The sequence below is a fragment of the Fukomys damarensis genome, unplaced genomic scaffold (genome assembly GCF_012274545.1).
Source record: "Fukomys damarensis isolate Sample0158 unplaced genomic scaffold, DMR_v1.0_HiC HiC_scaffold_1, whole genome shotgun sequence".
Lineage (NCBI taxonomy): Eukaryota > Metazoa > Chordata > Mammalia > Rodentia > Bathyergidae > Fukomys > Fukomys damarensis.
Window position 1 is genome coordinate 46,978,357 of NW_022900913.1, and position 27,386 is coordinate 47,005,742.

Consider the following 27,386-nt stretch of genomic DNA (forward strand, 5'->3'; position numbering starts at 1 on the left):
TAGATAAGTGAAGCATATAGGACTCCAACTAGTCACAATAAGGAAAAAAAAATCTACACCTAGGCATATAATAATCAAGATCCCAGAAACCCAACAGAAGAACAAAATCCTATAAGCAGTTAGAGAAAAGAAACAAATCACATGCAAAGGAAAGCCCATCAGAATCACAGCAGACTTTTCAACACAAACCCTCAGGTCAAGGAGAACTGGGAGTGAGGTATTTCAAATCCTAAAAGAAAACAACCTTCAACCTAGACTGATGTACCCTGCAAAGCTCTCTTAAAAATGGGTGGGGAAATAAGGTACTTCCATGACAAAGAACACTTGAGAAACTTCATGAATACCAAACCAGCACCACAAGAAATTCTAAACAATATCCTAGAAAAAGACAATAAAGACCACAATACCATGAGGCCCAACAGAGCAAATCAAATAGTCAAGGCAAGAAACTAAAAGAAGAGGGCAAAAAATTAAAAAGAGTCAACAAAAGGCCAATAAGAGGACAATAACAAGTCAGTACATATCAGTTATAACCATCAATGTCAATGGCCTCAATTCACCAATCAAGACAAATAGGCAGAATGGATTAAGAAGCAAAATCCAACAATATATTGTATACAGAAACACACCTAGTGCAAAAAGAAGCCCACAGACTGAAAGTGAAAGGGTGGAAAACAATTCTGCACGTGAAAGAAGCCCAGAAAAAACAGGGATAGCAATCTTATTCACAGACAAAGTACATTTCAAACCAAAACTGATAAAGACAGACAAAGAGGGCCACTACAATCTTGTAAAGGGAACAATTCAAGAGGAAGAAATGACAATCATAAACGTATATACACCAAATATAAATGCCCTCAACTATATAAAACAAATATTAAGTAACATGAAAAACCAAATAAGCACTAATACAATTGTAGTGGGGGATCTAAATACCCCACTATCACAAACAGACAGATCATCTAGGCAAAAAATCAACAATGAAATACTAGAACTGAACCAAGCTTTTGAATACATGGACTTATTAGACTTCTATAGAGTGTTCCACCCCACAAAATCAGAATATACATTCTTTTTGGCTGCACATGGGTCATTCTCCAAAATAGATCAAATACTAGCTCACAGAACAAGTTGGCATAAATGCAAAAGAATAGAAGTTCTCCCCTGTATATTATCAGATCATAGTGCAATAAAGCTGGAGATCAATAGCTCAAAAAACTGTAGGAATTTGACAAACACATGGAAATTGAACGACACTCTCCTGAACAATCAGTGGATCACAGAGGAAATTAAAGAAGAAATTACACAGTTTTTACAAATAAATGAAAATGCCAATACAACATACAGGAATCTATGGGACACAATAAAAGCAGTTCTATGTGGAAAATTCATAGCACTGAATGCCCACACTAGGAAAACAGAGCAAGTTCAAATAAACAACCTAATGATGAATCTTAGACTCCTAGAAAAACAAAAGCAAGAAAAACCCAAAGCTCGAACAAGAGAGGAAATTATAAAGATTAGAGCAGAAATCAATGCAATGGAAACTAAGAAAACAATATAAAAAAATAAATGAATCAAAGAGTTGCTTTTTTGAAACGATAAATAAAATTGATAAACCCTTAGCAAACCTTATCAAAAAAAGGAAAGGAAAGGCTCAGATCCATGCAATCAGGAATGAAAAAGGCAAAATCACAACACATCCCACAGAAATCCAGAGGATCATTAATACCTACTTGGAGAAACTGTACTCTAATAAAATGGAAAACACAGAAGAAATGCACAGATTTCTAGATACTTATGAATTACCAAAGTTGAATAAAGAAGATAAAAATATTTTAAACACCCCAATTATAATTAGTGAAATTGAAAATGGAATTAAAAACTTACCAACAAAGAAAAGCTCAGGTCCTGATGGATTCACTGCTGAATTTTACAAGACATTTAGAGAACTACTGCCATTACCCTTCAAACTTTTCAATGAAATTGAAAGGGAAGCAACACTTCCAAATTCATTCCTGGAAGCAAGTATCACTTTGATTCCCAAACTAGGGAAAGACACAACTAAAAAAGAGAACTACAGGCCAATCTCCTCAATGAATATAGATGCAAAAATCCTTAGTAAGATACTAGCAAACAGAATACAGAGGATTATCAAGAAGATCATACATCCTGACCAAGTTGGATTTATTCCACAGATGCAAGGATGGTTCAACATATGTAAGTCAATAAATGTAATACACTATATTAACAAAGTCAAGGACAAAAACCACATGATCCTCTCAATAGATGCAGAAAAAGCATTTGATAAAATTCAACACCCATTCATGATAAAAACTCTGCAAAAAATTGGAATAGATGGTCTATATCTCAATTTAATAAAGGCTATCTATGAAAAACCAACAGTCAACATCAGATTAAATGGCCAAAAACTGAAAATGTTCACGTTAAAATCAGGAATGAGACAAGGATGCCCACTATCACCACTCCTCTTCAACATAGTTCTGGAAAGATTAGCCATAGCAATTAGACAAGAGAAAGAAATTAAAGCAATAAAGATAGGAAAGGAAGAAGTTAAACTGTCATTATTTGCTGACAATATGATACTCTACATTGAAGACCCAAAAAACTCCACCAAAAGACTTCTAGACTTAATTGACACTTTTAGCAGAGTAGCAGGATACAAGGTGAACACCCAAAAATTAATAGCCTTCTTATACACAAATAACAGCCTCACTGAGAGAGAAATTAGGGAAACAATTCTTTTTCACAATAGCATCCAAAAAAAAAATGAAGTATCTAGGAATCAAACTAACAAAAGAAGCAAAAGACCTTTACACTGAAAACTACAGCACTCTGAAAAAAGAGATCAAAGAGGATATATGAAAATGGAAAAATATTCCCTGCTCCTGGGTAGAAAGAATCAACATAGTGAAAATGGCCATACTACCAAAACTGCTATACAGATTCAATGCAATGCCAATTGAAATTCCAACACTATACTTCACAGAACTAGAAAGGAGAATCCAAAAATTCATTTGGAACCATAAGAGACCTAAAATAGCAAAATCCATCCTAGGCAACACACACATGGCAGCAGGTATAACAATTCCCAATCTGAAACTATACTACTAAGCCACTGTGATAAAAACAGCATGGTACTGGCAAAGAAACAGACCTGAGGATCAGTGGGACTGGAATGCACAAAAACAAATCCAGATGTGCTCAGCTACGTCATCTTTGACAAAGGAGCCAACCATCCTCAGTGGAGGAAAGATAGCCTCTTTAATAAATGGTGTTGGAAAAACTGAATCTCAACCTGCCACAGATTAAAACTGGACCCTTATCTTTCACCATGCACTAAATTAAAATCCAAATGGTTTAAAGATCTAAATATTAAAACACAAACATTAAACTAATGGTAAAGGTAAGTTAGGCAGAACTCTGGAAGACATTGGCATAGGAAAAGACTTTATGAACAAATCCTCAGTAGCATGGGAACTAGCAGAAAGAATCAACAACAGGGATCTCCTCTTATTAAAAAGCTTCTGCACTGCAAAAGAAACCATCAGCAGAACTAAGAGACAACCTACAATGCGGGAAAAAAAATTTTACCAGATGCTCCTCAGACAAAGGACTATTATCTAGAATATATAAAGAACTCAAAACAATCAGCTCCCCCCAAATAAAAAGACCCAATTCAAAAACGGGCATCTGAAATGCACAGACATTTTTCAGACAAAGAAGTAAAAACAGCAAGTAAATATATGAAAAAATGTTCCACATTACTGGTCATTCCAGAGATGCAGATGAAAACAACGCTGAGATTTCACCTCACCCCACAAAGAATGGCTGCTATCAAGAAATCAAACAAGGCCGGGGATTTAGCTCAGCGGTTCAGTGGCCTGCCTTGCAAGGGGAAGGACCAGAGTTCGATACCCGGTACAAAAAAAAAAAAAATCAAACAATAACAAATGTTGGCGGGGTTGTGGAGAGAAAGGAACGCTTCTCCAGCTGGGATTAGAGGTTCCACTTGACTCAGCCAGAGCTCTGCTGGGTATCTTTCCAAAAGAATTAAAAGAATCATATCACAGTGACATATGCGTACCTATGTTTACAGCAGCACAGTTTGTAATAGCTAAAACTTGGAAACAGCCCATTTGACCATCAGTTGGAAACTGGATAAAGATGTGGTTTTTCTATAAAATGGAATACTTCTCAGCCATAAAGAATGAGAAATTAGCATCATTCATAGGAAAATAGATACATTTTGAGGATATACTCTTAAGTGAAATAAGTAAGTTGCACATGTGTAAATACCGAAACGTTTCTCTGGTGTGAAAAACTATAATAGTAAACAAGATTCTAATGGGATAATTAACAATGCGAAATAGGAGGAAAGGGCTAAAGGTATAGGGAAAGTGGGAAGGGCGGCAGAAAGGGAATAAGGGAAAAGAAAAAAATATGAGAAAATGAAAAAATGGAAATAAAGTGTTTGTAAATGGGGAGGGGAGGAGAGGGTGAAGGGAAGGCAGGGACAAGGGGAAAAAATGAGAACCAAGACCTGTTATGTAAAGGTACAAGATCCCAGTAATGAATAATCTTATATAAAATGTACCAAAAAAACAAAAAAAAAAAAAAAAAAAAAAAAAAAAAAAAAGAAAGAAAGAAACAGCAGGGCGGTTTCTTCAGAGTCCTGTGTGATATTTTTTGTCAATTGGTTGGAGGCAATGGCAGAGATTCCCAAATCACATCTACTGTGAAGACGAAGCATGAAGTTAAAGAGCACATACGAATTCTGACAATCTTTTGTAAAATTTACCAGAAGCCAAATAGCAGGTGGTGTTCTACCTAAATATAGATACCAAAAAGAGGAACGATTAAACAAAAAGGTTTATACAAGGGGTCAAGAAAAATTGGGGTGATATCAGTTGGTTTGAGGCCCACAAATCAAGAATCATTCCCAAAGGGTCTAGGTGCCTGTCCCTGAGAAGCTGACCTTTCTATGGCTGTGGGATATAGGAAAACAAACATGAAAGAGGAAGGCAGACAAGCACTGAAGGGAAGAGAGATAATAGGCCAATGTGTGGTAACAAAGATAGAGATAGGGGGTTAGGTACCAGAGGACACACTTGAGGATTTGGGGAGGGAGGAGGACCAGCCTGTGTTGAATTCACAGTGAGGGTGGCTGCGCAGAGTAGGTACAGTGGGGACTGCGGCTGCAGCCCTGCCAGGAAAGGTCCAGGGTCTCCCAGCTGCCTTCAGAGTGAGGGCTCCCAGGGACAGCCATGTCAGACTTTCCCCTACACCTGCCACACTTCCTCAGTCACAGCCACGTTGCAGCGTGGGCAGCACCAGGGTGATGTAAACAGATGAGGTAACTCTCTGGAGGCCATTGCTCCAGGTCCTGGGATCTCAAATCCTGGAGGAGCTGAGGTTCTGTAGGTGCCAGGAAGCCTACTGCGAGCACCCTGGCCGGCCGTCTGGACCTGGACAGCGAGGATGCCCTGGGCGATCTGGACCTCACCCCGCTGCCTCTGCCGCCCCCTACGGCCTTCCTGTGCCAGCACCCAGCGGCAGCCGGCCCACTGGGGGCATCGCTCATCTCAGACCTGGAGCAGCTGCACCTGCACCTGCCGCCACCCCAGCCGCCCCAGGCCGAGCCTCCACCCGCCCACCGCAGGCCCTCGGAGTCAGAGGAGGAAGAAGATCCACGGGATCAGTAAAATGATGGCACACAGGGTGGAGGCTGCCATTTTGGACCGGAAAAGGTGGGCTCTTCTGGATGCATCAACAGGAAGCGAGAGACCAGTGGGTGGGGCTGATATCTTTCAGGAAGAAGAAAGCAGAAGAGAGAGCCCACCTGCACCATCTTTTTAAGAGGCTTTTCTCTGCCATTTTTAGAGCCCTCAGGGGGCCCTACACTCGCCTGAGTTTGGGCTGGAAATGCCTCGGACACCTTTATGGCATGAGTACCCTTTATTAAGGCGGCCTGTACCAGCTGTTCTTGACTTAACAGATTACCCATAATAGAGATCCTTACCCGCAGCTTCAATATTTACCAAGTATATGGGAGCCCCACATTTGGGCGCCAGCTGTTGTCCTCCATGAGCCCACTGGCCGAACAAGGTCCAGGAGCTCAGACTGGGAGGTCAAGTCGCAGCATCACCAGGTAGACTCCAGGGAGGTTTCTGGAACACGTCTGCTTTATTTAGGAAATGCACAGGCTTATATACGACAACCATAGGGGCGGAGCATGGCAGGAGCATTTAACATTTAGTGATATCTTATTGGCCAAACATGGTGAAGTGATTTTTCTTGGGTGAGGCAAAGGAGTCACAGATTTAGGGGCGGAAGTGTAGCCTGTTAGACCCAGTATCTATGCACTTAGGGGAGTTAGCTCAGCCTTAGCAAGGTCTCCGGGTTAGCTCAGGAGACAGGAGTGCAGTGCACCTGGCCCAGCCAAGCTTGAACTTCTCCCACAAAAGTTTACAAGACCGAAGCCTGAAGTCCATAGACAGAGGAGTCCAGGAGGTATTAATAGTTCAGCTCCCATGTCTGTTCTTGTCAGAAAAGAAAGTGCCATCAATTCAAAATCCTTGGGATAAACATAGGTAATGACATATCATCATATAACATTTGGGAAAATTCAGAATGTATACAGCACATATGTCCTGGCAATATATCTCAACTTTCTTCCAACAATGGACAGGCTTTGCTAGAAAAGAGTATTTTAAGATTTTGATATACAGTGACCTAAGTATATGCTCTATTTTATTATGAAATTTTGTTTTATTATTTCATAGAAGAGTGCTTTTATATTTTCTTTATTAATATCTACTTGTATTACATTAAAATAAAATAAAAAAGAGATTCAGTCTTGAATGCACACCACCTAAATCTGCTAAAAATAATTTATCAGTTGACTGAGTATTTTAACTGAACATCTTATCTTGTAAAAGATGGCAATGTTAGCCTTATCTCCAAGTCCTTAATTATTTGATCATTAGATTTTCTTTGTCTGTATTATTTCTATGGATGCAGTGTCTTTCCTTGGCAACCAAACCTATGACAACTCAACCAAATACAGCATGACAAATCTTCTATTCTTTACACCTCACAGTCCCAGCTTCAACTTCCCACTCCAGCTTCAGAATGCAGTCTTGTACCTTCAGGTATCATCACTACTATCATTCCCTAACTCCTATTCACCTTCCTGGATCAGCTATTTATGTTGTAATCAAACCTAGATCTCAGTTGAAATTTTAAAAAAAAAATTCAGGGAAAATTATTTTGAAATGAAAAGTTCAATAATTTTCTTTGCAGGAAATGAAGAACAAAGTGCCACAACCCAAGTGCTGTTAAATAAATCATAATTAATTACACATGCATCTATGTTTGGATGCTCAATTTATGACTAATTATGCAGAAAATGTAATTGCATAATGAAGTATTCAATCGCATCTCTTGTGCTCTTATTTATGCCAACCCAGGGTTACGGTTTGGGGGCAAATTTTTGTTGTAGTCTGTATGTGCACCTGTTGAAATTATTGAAATGTTGTCAAGACACAGCTAATCACATGATCTCCCCTAAGGTACAGTTGTTCCTGTTGAGAAAATTGCAGAAAGTTCTAAATTATTTCCTAATTTACTCTTTTAAAAAAAAGCATGTGCATTTATGCATTTTACTTGTCCTCTACCAAAATACAATTGCTAAGAAATCATATTAGGATCCCCAGTACAAAAAAATCATATTAGACACATCCTGCCAGCTTCTTTCTCCTAGATTTGCAATATAGACTTTTTATTTTCTTGAAAGAGTCATAAAGCTCAAAGAAAACATGAATGACCATCACAGTTATGTCATCCTAGACAGCTTCCTTTTAATGACACTAAGGGAATTTGTAACCTTTTCTCCATCTTATGATGCCTAATAAAGTGACTATCAAGGAAGCAAAGGAAATAAAACTAAATTTAAAACTTCCTCTGAATAAGCCATGGGACTAGTAGCATTTATGAATATTTTCTCACTGGAAAAAAAAGCGGAGGTAAAAAAATTTCAAAAGCTCTTATACTTAGCAAGATAACAACTACTTTATCAGGTTTTTCAGAAACTTCTGAGTCAACTTTGTGGAGAAGACAAATAAATCCCAGAGTCCTCTGTGGCCCAAACTCATAGAAATATCACCTCTAAGAGACACTCTGTCTAGTCACCAAAAGTACCAGTGATTCCAGTCTTTTTGCATGAAGAGCTGAGACTGGCAGAGCTCACCAGTATACAGATGTCACTCCCAGTTTCCAGAAAAACGATGCTTGCAGCTCCTGCTCTCAGACAGCCCAGGCTGTAGGTATATGTGATGGCTATTTCAAAAGTCTCTTAGCTAAGCCTGGAATAGTTGTGATGTCTCCATGACCTCCTCTCCCCTGCCATTTGTCAGACAAAGTCTTAAGATCAAAGCATATGGAGACATCAACTGACTACATGAAGGGCATCTGCATTAGGAAATCAATGAGACCTTGAATCACCGGACTTTGAATAGGAAATAAATTTTTGTTGTGGGAAGCCAGAGATTTAGGAGTCGTTTGCTACTTGCAAGCAGAAAAACAGAGCCTATCTTGACTTGCCAGCATCAGAGAGAATCCAATTCCCACTCTGTACAGCACTTCCTGACACCTTCTGTCCACTCCCCTTCAAATTCTCCCCTGGATTCCCATGCTCCAAAGCCTCTTTTTATCTCAACCTCCCACCAAATCCAGCCAGTCAGGACTCTGAATTGCTTTTCCTTCCCTTGTCCTCCCTGCTGTCTAATCCTGTCTATCTCAATCCTGTCTTCAGCTTCTGCATTACAAAACTCCAAGAGCTGGATTGATAAAAGTCAAACTCTATTTACAGGGCTGGGAATGGGAAAATACTGAGCTTCCAAGTGGGGAGAATTCCTTTGGGTAAGCAAAGCAGGGAGGAAGAAATAGAAAACTCATTTGGTGAAAATATCCCATTATATTTGTTTTTGGTCTCAAAACAAATGTGTTAAGTTTCAACACCCTAGTGACTCAGTCTTCCCTGCCTCACCTATTGCAGTTGCTATCATACATTTTCATTTTAAGAAAATGTGCAATTATTCTCTGACCTCCATTTTTCAGAGCCCTCAATGGCACACACATCAACCAACCACTGCCTAAATGGACCCTGTAGAGTTGTCCAGGGTGCAATCTGTAGGACCACTCTGGGCCCTGCCTCCATAACACTACTAACATAGAACTAAAAGACTTGAAAAAGAAGCATAAATCACCTAATAGCAAAGCATAAAAAACTATGTGAACTTTTAGGGAGAACTGTTGTTCAATTTCTCAACAATGTTATTGAGAAAATCTACACATATCAGTACCTACTGTTGCAAACATCGTTATCAGTAGGTGCAGAGTTTACAAAAAGATATAAGACCTTGTTCTGAATCTCAAAAAAGTTGCCTCTGCACAGGGAGACAGGACATATTAAGGAAAAGACAAGTACTCATTGAGAATAACATTTGACACAGGTAAAAATAAACAAGATTCATAATGTTATCATCAGAGTGGGCTGAAGTAATCAAGAAAATCAGTGGAACAGGTGAATGTTAAACTGGATCCCAATAGATGTGTGCAAATCTGAAAAGAAAAAAATGTGGAACCTTTCTTCACATCTCAATGATGAGCTGTGGTGTTTGGTGGCAGGACTATAAAATAAGACTATTTGTCATTCTGTGGGGACTAAACCCTTTTCAAGACTACGTAGGACAAACTGAAAAGAGATGTTGCTCTCACATTTCACAGGAATGCTTGGTCGTTACAATTTCACAATTCAGAATGAGCACTCTTTCATCTCCCTAATCAGAAGCATCTAATCCACTCATCTATTGGAAGGTATAGAAAGTGCATCATGTAGATTTGGTCCTTGCTCTCTAGGGGATTACAGCCTAAGATAGGCAAGCTTAGTTCCGACAAGCACGTGGTGTAATTAACACAGATAAGGATAAAGAATGCCTTTTTTTGCAAGCCTTACTGCTGTCAGACAGAACAATTTGTAGTCATCAGTGATCTGAGCTGAATTCAAATGGGCGACCCAAAGCCTCCACTATCTGGATGTTACTTTCAATCTCTTTAGCTATCCAATCTCTAGAAGTTTCATTTTTCATTCTTACTGTGCAGTCATCATCAACTACCAAAGGGAAAGACTGCAATCCAGACACACTAAAAATAGCATTCTTGCCTTTTGAAAGCCAGACTCAGATTTATGACAGTTTTAAAATTTGGTTTTTCATCTTAAAAGTTCAATGTTTTATAAGAACTGTACAAAGTAATACCTACCTGGTCTTTAGAGCATGAAACACCATAACTTGATGCAATGAGAGATGAGGCCTTTATGTAATCCATTTACATTAGGAAGAGATAGCATTTTCTTTTGCTTGACAGGTTGACATGCCTTCATGTGTTTTTCACTTAATCAGCAGAATCATTAAGGCACTGAGGGTTTTGATGGTCTCAGTAAAAAACATCTATTTCTGTAGAACCTATCACTATAAATAATTTAACAAACACACCCCCAAAGACTATAAAAAAGAAGAATTATTCTTTCATACTTAAATCATAGATCTCTCAGAAGTTGAGTCAAAAGAAGCCTAGGCTTGAAATGAGGGCAGAATGATGTCCAACAATAAATCCTAAAGTTGAAATGAAAAGCAGAGTCCCAAAAAGTATAATCAGATTTGTTTTAAGAATGTTTGCATTTATCTTGATACTTGCATTAAAAAGTTCTCAGAGAATTATATCAATATAAACTGTCAACATTATTAATCAGAATGATAACTTATAGTATGGAAAACTTTCACATTCGCTTGTCTTCTTACAATAATCTTGTCTTAGAACATATGAAGGTATGTCCATTTAGGAAATATGCACACACTTATAGACCATACATAGCTACACAAATTTATACCAGTGCAAATCAGGCTAGATTTCACATCTCTTGGCTATGAAGATAATTAAGACTTGGTTGTCAGAACTAATGTGACATTATTATCCTAGGAACCTACACTAGGAATCTAATCTCATTTTGAAAGGTAGAAACACCTCAGGTTAGAAGGGAATCAATCAGGTCACAGTGTATGTCCCCAGATGGGTGACCAGCAGTCCCCATGACACCATTCATGGGAGAATTGGTATATCTCCACAGCATCTTATTTGTGGGTTGGACATGGCAACAGAACCCTCAGGACCATTTTTACACTGATCTCCAGTTGTATAGCTTGGAAATGAGTGAGAGAGGTGTTCATGTGGTTATGTTTCAGGACAATCTCATTTGCAAACCATGCTTCTTTGGGAGACTATTATTCCACTGCTAAAAAACAGAAATGGTATTTCTTCTGGTGCCCCTATTCACAGGAGAAAAAGTCCTATCTCACCTGAAAACCATTTATAATAACATTTTGAAGGAAAATGTATTCCAGGTTCCATTTGAAATTCCTGGACAGAGGTTCCCTTTCCTCACATCTTACCTTCCAGGGAGGAAAAGAACATCTTCACCAGTTCAAAATTACTGTTAATCATCACCATGGAAAATGAGGTCAGCATTTTCAGTTTATTTGGAGAGATAGGACTGGGACCAATGAGAATAAATAAGGGAAGGTTGAAAGTAAGAGTTTCAGGGCAGAGTAACTGTGGAGGCCATTTGTCCCAGTTTATTTAGATGGTTGATTTAGGGGGGTGTGCTGCAGTGCTGAGGGGAAAACCCAGGGACCAGGTCATTTTAGACAAGTGCTCTACCACTTAGCTGTACCTCTAGCCCTTGGTTAGGTTTTTATTTCCAGCTTTTTTGAGGTATGTGTGTGTAATGTGAGGTGTACTGTGTGTCACTTTAATGTAAATATACCTTGTGTACTTGTGCAATATTTCCCACAATTAAGCTAATAGTATATAATCACCTCACATAATTGCCTCTGTGTGTGTGTGTGTGTGTGTGTGTGTATGTGTATGTGTTGAAAGTAGTTAAGGTCTACTTTCAGCAAATTTTGAATGCAAATTACATTAACTATTATTTGCCATGCTGTGCATTAGATCTCTAGAACGTACTGATACTTGAAAGTCTGCAGTCTTTGACCAGCATCTCCACTTTTTCTCCACCCTCTTTCCCTGGCAGCTACCACTCAATTCTCTGTTACTCCAAGTTAAATTTAACATTTTTAGATTCCACATATAAAGGTTATCATGCAATATTTGTCCTTTTGTGTCTGGTTTATTTCACTCAGCTTATTGTGCTTCAAGATCATCCATGTTATCCCAAATGACAGGATTTTGTTCTTCTTAAAGGCTAATGATATTCCAGTGTGCAGGTGTCTGTGTCTGTGTGCCTGTGTAAAATTTCTTTGTCCCTTCATCTGTGGGTGGACATATTGTTTCCATATCCTTGATACTGTGAGTGATGCTACAGTGAACATGGAAATTGAGCTATGTCTTCAAATATTGATTTAATTTCCATCAGATATATACTCAGAAATGAGGTGTAGGGTCATGGTAGCTCTATTTTTCATTTTTTGAGAAATTATCATGCTGTAAATTGTATACAAGGGGTCCCTTTTCTCCGTATCCCTATCAACATATATTATCTCTTTTCTTTTTGATAGTAGCTATCCTAACAATTATGATGTGATGTCTCACTGAACTTTTGATATGCATTCTCATGATAATAATCTCATGATAATAATCAGTTTACATAAACCTGATGGTCATCTGTATGTCTTCTTTAGAAAAATGTCCATTGAAATCTTTACTCATTTTGATTAAGTTTTTTGTCACTCAGTTGTATGTATTTATTATATTTTTGTTATTAAACTCTTTCCAGGGATATGTATTATAGTTAATATTATATATCAACTTGACAAGATTAAGAGATATCTAGATAGCTGATTAAGCATTATTTCTAGATATGAAATAAGAGTGGTTCTGTCTGGAGAAGACTGGCACATGAGTGAGTAGACTGAGTTGGAAAGATCCACCTTCAACGAGGGTCTCTCCCTCTATTTTTCTGTGTGTGTGTGTGTGTGTGTGTGTGTGTGTGTGCATGCATGCATATACTTGTCAGAAAACCCTGATGGTAAGACCCATCAATGAAATCACAGATTCACAGATATAGAAGGAGAACAGAAAGGGGTTAAAGAAAGTTTGGCAAAAAGATTTCTTTGAAGAGAAATTATTTTGCCATGAGTTACAGCTCTCCCTTCAGGGAAAGGTTTGAGGTATTAATTTCCACCCCAAGTCAAGTGCCATTGGCCCAATTCTTAGCTTTGATAATTGTGATATGGATGACAGACTGAGATCTGTTACTCAACCACTTCCCCAGGGAAAGTTAGGATAGAAGAAGGGCTGACTAAACCAATTGCTTCTGTGACTGTCCTTGGAAAGGCTTTGGGCAATGAATAGGATGAGCCTGATTTTGCAGTCTGGCATGGGATGAGTGATGGTTCTCCTTAGATCAAATGTAAGCAGGAAGAGAAAAATGAGTTTTTATGTCTAATAGAGCCATCTGGAGGTGTAAAGAGACCTCAAGAAGAGCCTTAGAACCTCATATGGACAATTAAGAAAAGGAGTCACAGAAAATTACCCAAAAGAAAGATATTTTCTCAGTAAAGAGAACTGGAGTACAGAGACTCCTATCAGAGTATCTCTGAGAAGCCCACAAAGGATGAAGACGATTTAGTGGTCATCTATCAAAGCTAACTAGGAATGCTACCTTCAACTGCTTCCTGGGTCTATAAATCCCAGAGCTAAAAGCTAAGAAAGAACTTTGCAATGCTAGTATTTTTCTGTCCCTCCTGAGCTTCCAGTTCCTGTCACTCCTGTGACAACTGGCCTCAAATCTCACACTGTGTGGATGACAAGTGTTGAGATGATTGCTTTTGCTTTTGGATAATTCCCAAGGAGAAAAACGCCATGCATGTGGCCTGGAGAGCAAATACTTGGACAAATGCTAAGAACAGAACCCAGACCAGTAGCAGAGGGAGGGACCTCTAGACTTTACAACCTTTGTACCTCCTTTTATTCTTTGCTAACTTATAGAAGAACAAAGTCATATCAATGTAACAAATTAGATATATTTTTTCAGTAAGAAAGTTAGGGTCACCAAATGTCAAAGGACACTGGATTTCTTTTATTCTTCCCTTCAGTATTCCATCAAATAAACTGAGATAGTTCTTTCCTTGTGGTACTGGGGATAGAACCCAGGTTTTGTGTGTAGATAAGGCAAATGCTGTATTTGAATTATATTCCCAGTCTCCGCCCAAGGACTGAGGCACTAAAAGAAAAGAGGTAGAAGCTAAAGCTCAAGGTAATTTGTTATACAGAATAAGAGAAGGCAGAAGGAAGAGGAGAGCTATCTCAGTGACAAAACATCAGAGAGTCAAAGGAGAAAAAGTAGAGGAAGCCTAAGAAGGGCTGATAGCACACACCTATAATCCCAACTACTGGAGATGGGGGGTGTGGTGAGGCAGAAATATTGCAATTTCAATACTAAGTTAGGAAACTTAGCAACTTAACAAGACCCTTCCTCAAATTTTTAAAATATTATTCATACTGTTCTAGAGGAAAGAGCACCCTCCATCACTCTAAGGAACTCAACCAGGTTAGTATCTGTGTTGCTGCATGGCCAGATAACACTCCTTGAACATATAACCTCAACAAGACAGCAAACAGGTGAAATACAGAAGTAGGGGAAGCCAACACAGTACCTCAGCAGTATTTGGAGCCAATGCCATTTTATAAAATTCCTGGAATCATCCTACCCATGGAGGTGGAAGCCTGCTTATTTCTCACCCTAGCTACAATTGAACACAATGCATGGGGAGCCCAGTGCCATTCCAGCTGGGTTGTGGGTCCAAGAGACTGAGATATTTGCACAAGGGAGGGTCTTCCTGATTCTGGGCACTGTGGAACGCTTAACCAGACAACCCCACAGAGGAATAGGACAGAGCTAGAAGTCAAGATCACCAACCTAGACAGCTCAGGCTTGGGCTTGAGTCTCTACAGCACAGACCACTGAGGCAATTAGACCCAGGGAGAGACTCAAGGGAAGAAGGCAAAGACAGAAGTGATAAACACTAGAGGTGGTGAAAGATGATCCAGGCTGGGACTTTTATCTACCCCTCTGCATTGTATGTGGTAGGAACTGCCACCGAGAGAGAAATCTGAAGGAATGGGGCAGATGGCTTTCACATACATTGAGATTGGAGTGAAGCTTGTTATGCAGGCTGTGGACAACATGCATCCTGAGACCAGCCAGAGACAGCTCAGAGCCCACCATGGTAGGGACAGGGCTGAGGCCCTGAGTTGAGACACAAAAGTGGCTCTAAAGAGTCTTCTGAATGTGGTGATCTGAAGATGGCAACATTGACAAACTGCTCCAGAATTTTCACCCTAATTAACATAGCAAGACAATTGTCCTGTTTTATATATAAATAGATATAGATATAGATAGATATAATTTTCCATTTCTCCCTCCTTTTTTGATTTTTTGCTTGTATATTGATACTTTGTTGAATATAATTAACCATACTTCCAAAACTAATATAAAGAGTTAATGCAATCACAATCAAAATAGCAGCACTATTCCTCAAAGAATTAGAGAAAATAATCTTAAAACATATATGGAACCATAAAAGACCTAGAACAGCAAAAAAATATTTTCAGGAGGCATCACAATCTTGGTTTTCAAGTTATACTACAAAGTCACAGTGATAAAAACAGCATGGTGTTGGGGGAAAAAGAAGACATGTGGATCAATGGAATAGAACAGAGAATGTAGACACAACTCCAGACACATTCAACTACTTGATTTTTGACAAGCAGACATGCTGGAGGAAAGATAGCCTCTTTAACAAATGGTGCTGGAAAACTGGCTATCCTCATGTCTAAAATTAAACCTAGATCTGTATCTCTTGTCATGTACTAAAATAAAATAAAAATAGGTCAAAGTTCTAAATATTTAAACAGAAACACTTAATCTACTAGAAGATAAAATAGGCAAAACTCTTGAAGACATAGGTGTAGGGAAGGACTTTCTGAATAGAAACCCAGTCGCACAAGAAATAATACCAGGAATCAACAAACATAATATCAAAATTAAAAGCTTGTACACAACAAAGGAAATAACCAACAGAATGAAAAGACAACCTACAGAATGGGAAAACTTTTGTCAGCTATTTATCAGAGGACTACTATCTAGGATATATGAAGAACTAAAAACAAATTAGACACCAAAAGACCCAATAAAAATATAGCCAATTGAAATTGATAAATAGTTCTCAGAAAAAGTACGAATGATCAATAAATACATGAGGAATGTTCAATATTGCCTGCCATTAGAGAAATGCAAATTAAAACAACATTGAGATTCCACGTTTCTCCAGCAAGAATGACTATCATCAAGAAATCAAATAATGACAAATCCTGGCAAAGCTGCAGGGAAACAGGAACTCTTCTACATTATTTACTGGAATGTGAACTAGTACAACCACTGTGGAAATCAATGCAGAGATTCTTCAAATAAGTACAGCTACAAATCTATTCAATCCAGCTACTCCCCTTCTAGGTATCTCCCCAAAAGAATTAGACATCATATTACAGTGATACAGTGATGTTACCTGTGTTAATAGTAGTACAGCTCACAATAGCTAAATCTTGAAAGCAGCTTATATGTCCATCAACAGATGAATGAATAAAGAAAATATGGTATTTATATGCAATGGAGTACTTCTCTGCCATAAAGAAGGATAAACATGAGTCATTTTTAGGAAAGTGGATGGACCTTGAGACCATAATACTAAGTGAAATAAATCAGATGCACAAGCTTATCACATGGCTTCTCTTATATAAGAAACCCAAATGTAAATAAACAGCAAAATAATACTCCAAACAGCAAGAGCAGGGGAAAAAAGTTATTCTAATTTCTGACAAAGTTGACATCTAACCTAAACTGAAAAGAAGGCAACAAAAAACATCATTATATATATTAAGGGAGCAACTCACAAGAGACAACTGTAAATTTTTATGCACCAAACATAGGCACATTCAATTTCATAAAACAAAGATTATTTGACACAAAAGGACAGATAGACACCAAAACTATCATAATGGGGGGCTTCAATACCCCACTCTCTCAAACAGACAAGTCTACAAGACAAAAAAAAAAGAAATATCAGAGTTAAATTATACCATAAAACAAACGGATTCAACAAATATTTACACAGTGTTTCATCCAACACCAACAAACTACACCTTCCTCTTAGCAGCTTATGTAACTTTCTCCAAAACAGATAATATTTTAGGCTATAAGGCATGTATCTATAAATACAAAATAATTGAATAATCTCTTGGATCCTGTCACATCATAATGGAATGAAACAAGAAAGCATCAGCAAAAATAATCACAGAAACCACAAGAACATGGAAATTTAAAAAATACACTCCTGAACAAAGGGTTATAGTAAACATCAGGAGAGACATTTCAAAATTCCTAGAATCAAATGATAATGGTAAAGGAACATATTACAATCTGTGGAACATAATAAAAGTAATTCTAAGAGGGAAGTTTATAGCTGTTAACAACTGTTAGAAAAATAGCAATCCTAAATAAATAATCTAAGAATGTTTCTCAAGATTCTGGAAAAATAAGAGCAACCCAAACCTAAAACAAGTAAGAGAGAAATTATAAAAATCACAGCAGAAATTAGTAAAATTAAGGCTTAAAAAAAATACAAAGGATCAACAAATCAAAAAGTTGGCCTTTTGAAAGGGAAATACATTGGTAAACCCTAAGCCAAATGTACCAGAAGTGAGAGAAGATTCACATCAACATAAATACAAATGAAACAGAAAATTAGAACAGACACCACTGAAATTCAGAGGATGATTAGAAACTTTTGAAAATTTATAGTCAATATAAATTAGGGAACCTGAAAGAAATAGATAAATTTCTAGACACATATAACTTATCAAATTCAACCAAGAAGATATATAAACCAGTAACAGGAAACAAAGGTGATGCAATAATAAAATTCTATGAACTAAGAAAAGACCAGAACACAATGGATTCATCACTGATTTTTGCCAGAACTTTAAAGAACTAAAATTAATATTCCTAAACTTTTCCATGTAAATGAAAGAAAAGGAATACTTCCAAACTCATCTCATAATGCCAACATTATCATAATATCAAAATCAGATAAGGACTCAACAACAACAACAAAAAGGAGAACTGTAAGCCAATATCTTTGAGGAACATAGTTGCAAAAAATCCCTAATAAGATACTTGCAAACAATTCATCAAATCATTAAAGAGATCATTCACCATGACAAAGTCAGCTTCACTCCAGGGATGGAAGGATGGTTCAATATACATAAATGAATAAATGCAACATCACATAAATAGAATCAAGGACAAAAATCACATAGTCACCTCAACAAATGCAGAAAAAGCCTTTGATAAACTCCAACAGCCCTTCATGATAAAAATCTTTTTTTTTAGCATTTTTTTCATATATTTATTGGTTATTTGTACTTCTATTCTTTTTTTGTTCAGCTTTAATTGAGTTTATTGGTAAATTTTAGGGATACAGTACAGTAACATTCATTGTTGGGATCTTGTACCTCTACATGACAAGTCTTGATTCTCATTTTTTCCCCTCTTAATGAACTTGGGCATAGTGATAATCCCAGCATGTTGGAAGCTGAGGCAAGAGGATCACAGTGAGTTTGAGGCCAGCCTGGACTACATAGTGAGACGGTATCTCAAAAAAACAAAAAAAATTGAATAAATCCTGATAAGAATAGGAATCACAAGCTGATAAAAGCCATATATAACAAAACCACAGCCAACATCATATTGAATGGAGAAAAACTGAAAGTATTTCCTATAAAATCAGGAGCAAGACAAGGGAGTCCACTCTCAGCACTCTTTTTCAATGCAGCACTTGAAATCTTAGCCAGAGAAATCAGGATAGAGAAATAAATAAAAAGGATATAAGTAGAACATGAAGAAGTCAAATTACCATTATTTTCAGACAAATATGACCCTAAATATAGAAATGCCATAAAATTCCAAAAGGAAACTCTTAGAGCTGATAAATTCAGCAAAGTGGCAAGATACAAAGTTAGTACACAAAGTCCAACTGTTGCTGTACACCAAAAGTGAACCCACCAATAAAGAATTCAGGAAAATAATTTAATTCGCTCTAGCTTCAAAAAAATTAAGTTCTTAGGAATCAACCTAACCAAGGAGGTAAAAGACCTCTATAATGAAAATACAGTATCCTGAAGAAAGAGACTTAACAGGATACAGGAGAATAGAAATATATCCCCTCTTCCTGGATAACCAGAATTAATATTGATAAAATAAGCATATTACCAAAAGCAATATATAGATGCAATGCAATCCCTATTAAAATACCAACAATATTCAATGAGTTAGAAAAAAGTTCTGAAATTTATATGGATCCAGAAAAGACTCAGAATAGCCAAGGCATTTTTGAGCAAAAAGAGCAAAGCAGGCTGGGCATGGTGGCACATGCCTGTAATCCCAGCATTTGGGAGGCTGAGGCAGGAGGATCGCTGTGAGTTTCAGACCAGCCAGAGCTACACCATGAGTTCCAGGTCAGTCTCCACTACATAGTGAGACCCTGTCTCAAAAAAAAAAAAAAAAAAAAAAGAGAGAGAGAAAAGCAGGAGGCTTCACAATTCCAGGCTTCAAGTTATACTACAAAGCTATAATAATAAAAAACAATGGGATACTGCCTCAGTGAAGTAAAATGGAAGACACAGAAACACTCGCAGGTAACTTCAGCCATCTGATCTTTGACAAAGGGACCAAAGCATATGTTCAAGAAAAGATAGCCTCCTTAAACAAATGGTGCTAAGATAACTGGCTATCCATGTGAAACTGTCCATCTCTGTCACTCTATAATCAAATCAAATCAAAACTGACCAAAGACTTAGACATAAAACAAAAACACTGAAGCAGTTGTAAGATGGCTTAGTGGAAACACTGGAAGCTATAGGCACAGGCAAGGACTTCCTGAATGCAACTCCACCAGCACAGGAAATACAGGATGCAACAACATAAAAACAAAACAAAACACAATCACCAGAATGAAGAGACAAACTGTAGAATAGGAAGAAATGCCAGCTACTCTTCTGATAGAAGGCTAATACCTAGAATATATAAAGAGCAAAAATATAAACCTTCAAAAACAAATGACTCAAAAAGGGAAGTAGAAAGACAGATCTTTCTCAAAAGGGAAAAAAAGCAAGACTTAGAAGAAAGAGGGAAGAGGAGAGAGGGAAAGGGGATGAAAGAAAGGAATTCAGCTATATTATGTACATACCAATTCACACAAAGAATTTAAACATTAGGTACTGCAAAGGTGTACTGATAAAAATTTTAAAATATTAAAAAATAAAGAAAGAAAAATGAACTAAATAGATGCTTCTCAAAAGAAGAAGCATGAATAAGTAGTTAATAAGTATGTGAAAAAATGTTCATCATTTTAATCCATTAGGAAAATGTAAGACAAAACAATTCTGAGATTCCATCTTATCCCATTTAGAATGCCTATCATTAAAAGCCACCCCCGCAAATGTTGGCAAGGATATGGGGATAAAGGAAAACTTCTACACTGTTGGGAGGAATGCAAGTAGGTACAACTGCTATAGAAATCAGTATGAAGATTTCTCAAAATACTAAAATAGAAATTTTATGTTACCCAGCCATGCCTCCCTGAACACATTCCTAAAAGAGATAAAGACATTATACTATAGTGTTAAAATTATAGTGACATTTAGTGTGCCCATGTTTATAGCAGTAGAACTGACAACAGTCAAGCTGTGGAAACAGCCTAAATGCCCATCAACAGATAAATGGACAAAAAAAAATGTGGTGTATGTGTACACAATCTAATATTACTTGGCCATAAAGAAGAATAAAATTATGTCATTTGCAGGAAAATGGATGAAAGTTGAGGTCATAGTTTTAAGTGAAATAAGTCAGACACAAAAGTTAAATATCTCATAGTTTCTCTTATATGAGAAGCCTAAAACATAAAGAAAGATGGGGAGGCCATGGGAAGGATAGCCAGGCCCTCTCCCACTGGAACCCACCATTGCTCTGGCTCCAGGAGGGCCTGCACTCACCTTGGGAGAGATAGCCACACCCTCTCCCAGAAGGAGCCTCCATCACTCCAGCACCAGGAAGGTAGCTGTGTGGGCGCCCCTGAACCCCCACAACTCCCCCAACTCCCCCCCCATGCACTGTCAGACCTCCTGATTGTGCCAGTCTTTGGACCCACTCTGCAGAGGCAGAGGTGGTCATAAAGGGTATTTTTCTGAGTTCCCAACTTTGAACATCTTTAAAGAAAGGGCATGGGAAACCTGTAGTAGAATGGTGTGGAGTTCAACCGTTCAGGTGGTCGGGGAACTTAATCTGGCCTTGCAGTTCAAGGTCAGTCTGCATCATGGAGTTCTGCCATCAGCTAGCTGAGATCAGGGGTCATGGTTCTGCATATGGCTGCAGAATATACATGATGTATATCATGACAGCAGAGATAAAGTTTGAAAGAGGCCCTTCAAATCCTTTTTTTTCTTTCTTTTCCTCATTTCACTCTGCAAATTCTTTCTTTTTTCTGTCCTCTTTCCCCAACTCAGTCTCTTGCTCCACCATATTATCCTTCATCTCCTTTTCTGTTTCTGCTCCTGCCCTAACTCAGATTTCTTCTTTTATCATTTTTTCTCTTTTCTTTATGCTTTTTTCTTCTGTCATTCTACCTCAAACAGGGGTCAGTGAGTTCAAGGGAAAGTGAGACCCTATTGCTGTTAAGGGGATATATTCTTGTCCTTGTACTTCTACTCTGTCTATCCCTTTTGAATTCAACAGTTTCCTGAATACTGTGTGGTCATTCTATGTCCTCTGGCTTCACTTGAAACCTTCTCCAATTCTTTTACTTATCTACTCCTCTCGTCCTAGCTCTGTCTGAGCCCTCATCCTAAATGGTAAATATGCTATATGGAAAAGTTTATTCACTGCAGACATGTTTTGGACTGCTTCTTGATTTCAATTTAATTCACATGGTTTAAGGGTGATAGACCAGTGACTACCAGAAGTGGTCAGTTTCCAAGTTGCGCTTGATCATATTGTGTTGCTGATTGTATCAGTTGGGATAAAGGGTTGTGGTTGATTTGATGAGCTGTTTTCTCTGATGTTATGAAGATGAGAATGTCTTTGGGTTGTTAGAAACCCAGAATTTAAGGCATAACTATATCAGGAAGATTTGGGTGATAACTGAGAGATTAAACCAAGGACAGCCCAACAACAAAAATAAAAATGAGAAAACACTTAAGCAAGACAAAAAGACAGAGATGTGGTTTTTCTATAAAATGGAATACTACTCAGCCATAAAGAATGAGAAAGTAGATTCATTCATAGGTAAATGAGTACATTTGAGGATATACTCCTAAGTGAATTAGATAACTCATACATATGCAAATACCAAATAGTTTCTCTGGTGTGAAAAACTAAAATAGTACTCAAGATCCTAATGGGACAATTAGCAATGTGAAATAGGAAGAAAAGGACCAAAGGTCTAGGGACAGTGAGAAGGATAGGGAAAAGGGAACAAGGGAAAAGGAAAAAAATATGAGAAAATGTAAAAATGGAATTAAAGTGTTTGAAGGTGGGGAGGGAAGAAAGGGGTGAAGGCAGGGTGGGGACAAGGGGAAACAATGAGAACCAAGACCTGGCATGTAAAGGTACAAGATCCCAGTAATGAATGTAACTGTACTGTCTACCTAGAATGTACCAATAAATTCAATTTAAAAGACAAAAAAAAGACACAAAGACAGACTTCCAGTTCATCAATGGCAAACAGTAGGGCAAATGAGGATGAAAAGGCCAATAGTGAACCACCAGGACACCATGAACTCAAATCACAGGAAGTAACAGAACAGATCAATCAGGCTCTAGAAAAATTCAAAACAGAAATAATTTCCCAAATAACCATAGAGATGGTGAGCAAAATGAAAGTCATGATTCAAGATTCTAGAACAGAAACTAACAAAACAATAGATGAGCTCAGGACCACGATAGAAGCCATAAAGGCCCAACATAAGAAAGAAATGGAAACAATAAATGCCCAACATAGGAAAGAAATGCAATCCATAAAACAGATTCAAGCAGATATCCAGGAGATTAAATACTCTATTGAAAGTGTACACAACAGAATAAAAGAATGCAAAGATAGAATTTCAGATATAGAAGATAGGATTGCAGTCAGTGACTGTGAAAAAAGAGGTCTCTCAAAAACAGTAAGGGATCATGAGAAATTGATCCAACAACTTCTAGACAATGCAAAGAAAAATAACATAAGACTGATAAGAATCCATGAAGTAACAGGAGAAAACACAAATGACTTAAAAAAGCTGTTCACAGAATTAATGACAGAAAACTTCCCAGAGGGGAAGAATTTGACATACAGATAAGTGAGGCATATAGGACCCCAACTAGCCACAATAAAAAAAAAAATCTACATCTAGACATATAATAATCAAGATCCCAGAAACCCAACAGAAGAACAAAATACTAAAGCAGTAAGAAAAAAGAAATAAATCACATGCAAAGGAAAGCCCATCCGAATCTCAGCAGACTTTTCAACACAAACCCTCAGTCAAGGAGAGCCTGGAGTGAGATATTTCAAGTACTAAAAGAGAACAACCTCCAACCTAGACTGATGTATCCTGCAAAACTCTCTTTCAAAATGGATGGGGAGGGGCCAGGGATTTAGCTCAGCAGTTTGGTGGCCTGCCTTGCAAGCGCAAGGACCCGAGTTCAATCCCCGGTACCAAAAAACAAAAACAAAAACAAAAACAAAATGGATGGGGAAATAAGATACTTCCATGACAAAGAACACCTGAGAAACTACATGAATACCAAACCAGCATTACAAGCAATTCTTAACAATATCCTAGAAAAAGACAATGAAGGTAACAACACCATGAGACCCAACAAAGCAAATCAAATAGGCAAGGCAAGAAACTAAAAGGAGAAGGCGAAAAAGTAAAAAGAGTCAACAAAAGGCCAATAACATGTCAATAATAAGTCAGTACATATCAGTTATAGCCATCAATGTCAATGGCCTTAACCCACCAATCAAGAGAAATAGACTGGCAAAATGGAATAAGAAGCAAAATCCAACAATATGTTGTATACAAGAAATACACCTAGTACAAAAAGAAGCCCATAGACTGAAAGTGAAAGGATGGAAAACAATTCTCCATGAGACAGGAGCCCAGAAAAAAGCAAGGATAGCAATCTTATTCACAGAAAAAGTAAATTTCAAACCAAAACTGGTTCTAGTGTTATAGATGTAGGACAGTACTGTATCATACCTCTATGAATGTAAAATATCTTGTACCTGCTTTATGATATGTAGTAGTGACCATTCTTTTAGCTGTTTTTAATGATGTTACTCTAGAATATTCTCTTTCCAGATGATGATTAAGATGCTAATTTAAAAAATGGTGCCAGGTACCACAACAGTAACAGAACCTTGCTGTTTTCTGGGTATTATTCTTTTCTTTGTTTTTTTGTTTTTGTTTTTTTAATGGAGTGTTTTGAATGTCTATAATTTTGTTCAGATGACTGCAGAACCTGGAAAAGCTGTTGCTGCTATTGATGCATAACATACTGCTATTATTGGTCTTTTAATATAAATATAAATAATAATAATATTTTATATAAATATAAATATAATTTGAATTTTTGGGAACTTTGTGCTATCAACTTTGGAAGAAGTTATCCAAATTTACTGTGTTGAATTGGCATTGTACAGAAATTAACAGCCATATTGGTCTAGAAATGTTAATTTTTTTCCATTTGTACAGGGGTAACACACTGTATTAAATATGTAAGGTCTTATCTACGTGGGTTTGATTACAGAAACTAATAAAGTATTCTCTAAGTAATGAAAAAAAATAATGAAAGACTACAAGAGCAAGAAGCAAATTAAATATGTTCAGAGACCATTTTCATCTTCAGAATTAAGGATTATTTTAATTTTACATCATTGCCTTTTCTCTTTTACTTTCCTTTTTAGTTTTATCATTTTAGGATTCCTTATTTTTAATTTTCATACAGAGATTTCTTTAACTGATCATTATAATTAAGCATAAAGTTATAAATTACAAAGTCATATTTTGCTGAATCCTAGAGTTCTAAATTATTCATTCTACTTACTGTTTTTAGATTAGTTTATCTGAAAATATCATTTATTGTTATGGTTTTTTATTTTGTATGAATAAGGCAGAGTTAGAAAAGAAAGGACATATGGAGATACATCAAAGAGCTGGGACTAGAAGTTCCATTTGACCCAGGCATCCCTCTGCTGGGTGTCTTTCCAAAAGAATTAAAAGAATCATACCACAGTGATATATGCACAACAATGTTTATAGCAGCACAGTTTGTAATAGCTAAAACTTGGAAACAGCCCAATTGCCCATCTTTTGGAAACTGGATAAAGAAGATGTGGTTTTTCTATAAAATGGAATACTACTCAGCCATAAAGAATGAGAAATTAGAGTCATTCACAGGAAAATAGGTATATTTTGAAGATATACTCTTAAGGGAAATAAATAAGCCACGCATGTATAAATACTGAATAGTTTCTCTGGTGTGAAAAACTATAATAGTACACAAGATCCTAATGAGAAAATTAATAATGTGAAATAGGAAGAAAAGGGCTAAAGGTGTAGGGAAAGTGGGAAGGGTGGGGAAAAGGTAATAAGGGAGAGCAAAAAAATATGAGAAAATGAAAAAATGGAAATAAAGTGTTTGTAAATGGGGAGGGGAGGAGGGAGTGAAGGGAGGGCAGGGACAAGGGGAAAAAATGAGAAGACCTGTCATGTAAAGGTACAGGATCCCAATAATGAATGTAATTGTATTGTATAACTAGATTGTACCAATAACTCAATAAAAAGAAAAAAAGGAAAAAAAAAGAAAGGTGGGGAGGGAAGAAGGGAGGGAGAAGGGGGAGAGGGAAAGATGTGGCGGTCCAGCTGTCACAACATGAACATGCCTGAGTCAGGGAGTGGGGATTGAGAAAGGAAAGAACACTCCAGCCTGAGTGGAGATGAAGAGAAGTCTGCTTTATTTCACAGAAACAACTCCTTTTATAGGCTCACATCAACAGGAAGCTTTTAAGGGCGCACAACAACAGAAAACACCAAGCAATTGTTTTTATCTTTATGCAAAGACCTGATTTATGGAGAGCCTCATGAGATCAGGCCTTGACATAAGCACAGCCATGATTGAACTTTGAGTCACCTCCCTGGCACCAACGTGCCGTCGCCCATAGCAATGGGCTAGTTCAGCTGGTGGTCTGACCTGTTGCCTAGCTAATGTAACCCATAATAGTTGTTTTGCAGAGCATTGTGACCTTTGCAGTCAGCTACACCCTATTCACACTTTTGGTTTCAGTTTTAGCCTATATATACTCCACCCTGAAAAATAAATGGGGCCTTGCTATGAAGAGAGCATGAGCCTGGAACCAAGTCCATGAGACTGTTTTCTCTCCTGTTGTCCTTCCCTCGGGTTTTGGGACCTGCTGGCAGGATCCTGATGTTGCGGCTTGCAACACGGATTTCCTGACTCTTACAGATAACATCAGATCTTTGGCTAACGAGTTTCCTGTTATGTCAGGGTCAAAGAATCAAAACAAGCTCAATAAACAGTATCCTTGAAAAGTAGCAAATGTTGATGCCTTAATTATACAGGAAGAAGTTATTTTCCAAATGTCAAACTCCAGTGGGCCATGACTGGGCCCTCACATATCCCCCTTTTTATTATATTTAGAGAAGGGACTTTCCCAGCTCAGGAGAAAGACTGTGCCTGTCTTAGGTGAGAAATGTCCAGAGAAATCCCTTACCCGTCATCAAGCCATAAGAATTTTGATACTCATGCTCTGTCTTAGGTTGGATATTTCTCTACACTTCTCTTACCTGTCTTTGACTACCAGCCTCTGCAGGGGTTAGATCCTAGGTTGTGGAGGCTTGACATGTAATTTTTACAAGCATCATTATGAAGAGAGGTTGTCTCAAAACCATCACAGAATGAAAGGAAGTCATCATTTTTGAGAATATACAATTGGTCAATTTATAATTAAAACAGCTGTTGTTATATTCATTATCAGTTTCATAAGCAATCTCTATATTTCTTACCAATAACATATAAGGAGGATTAACACTAGACATTATCTTTTTCTTTTGTTCTTTGACTTGAGATAACACAGTATTTATGGTATTTCACATATTAAAAGTCTCTA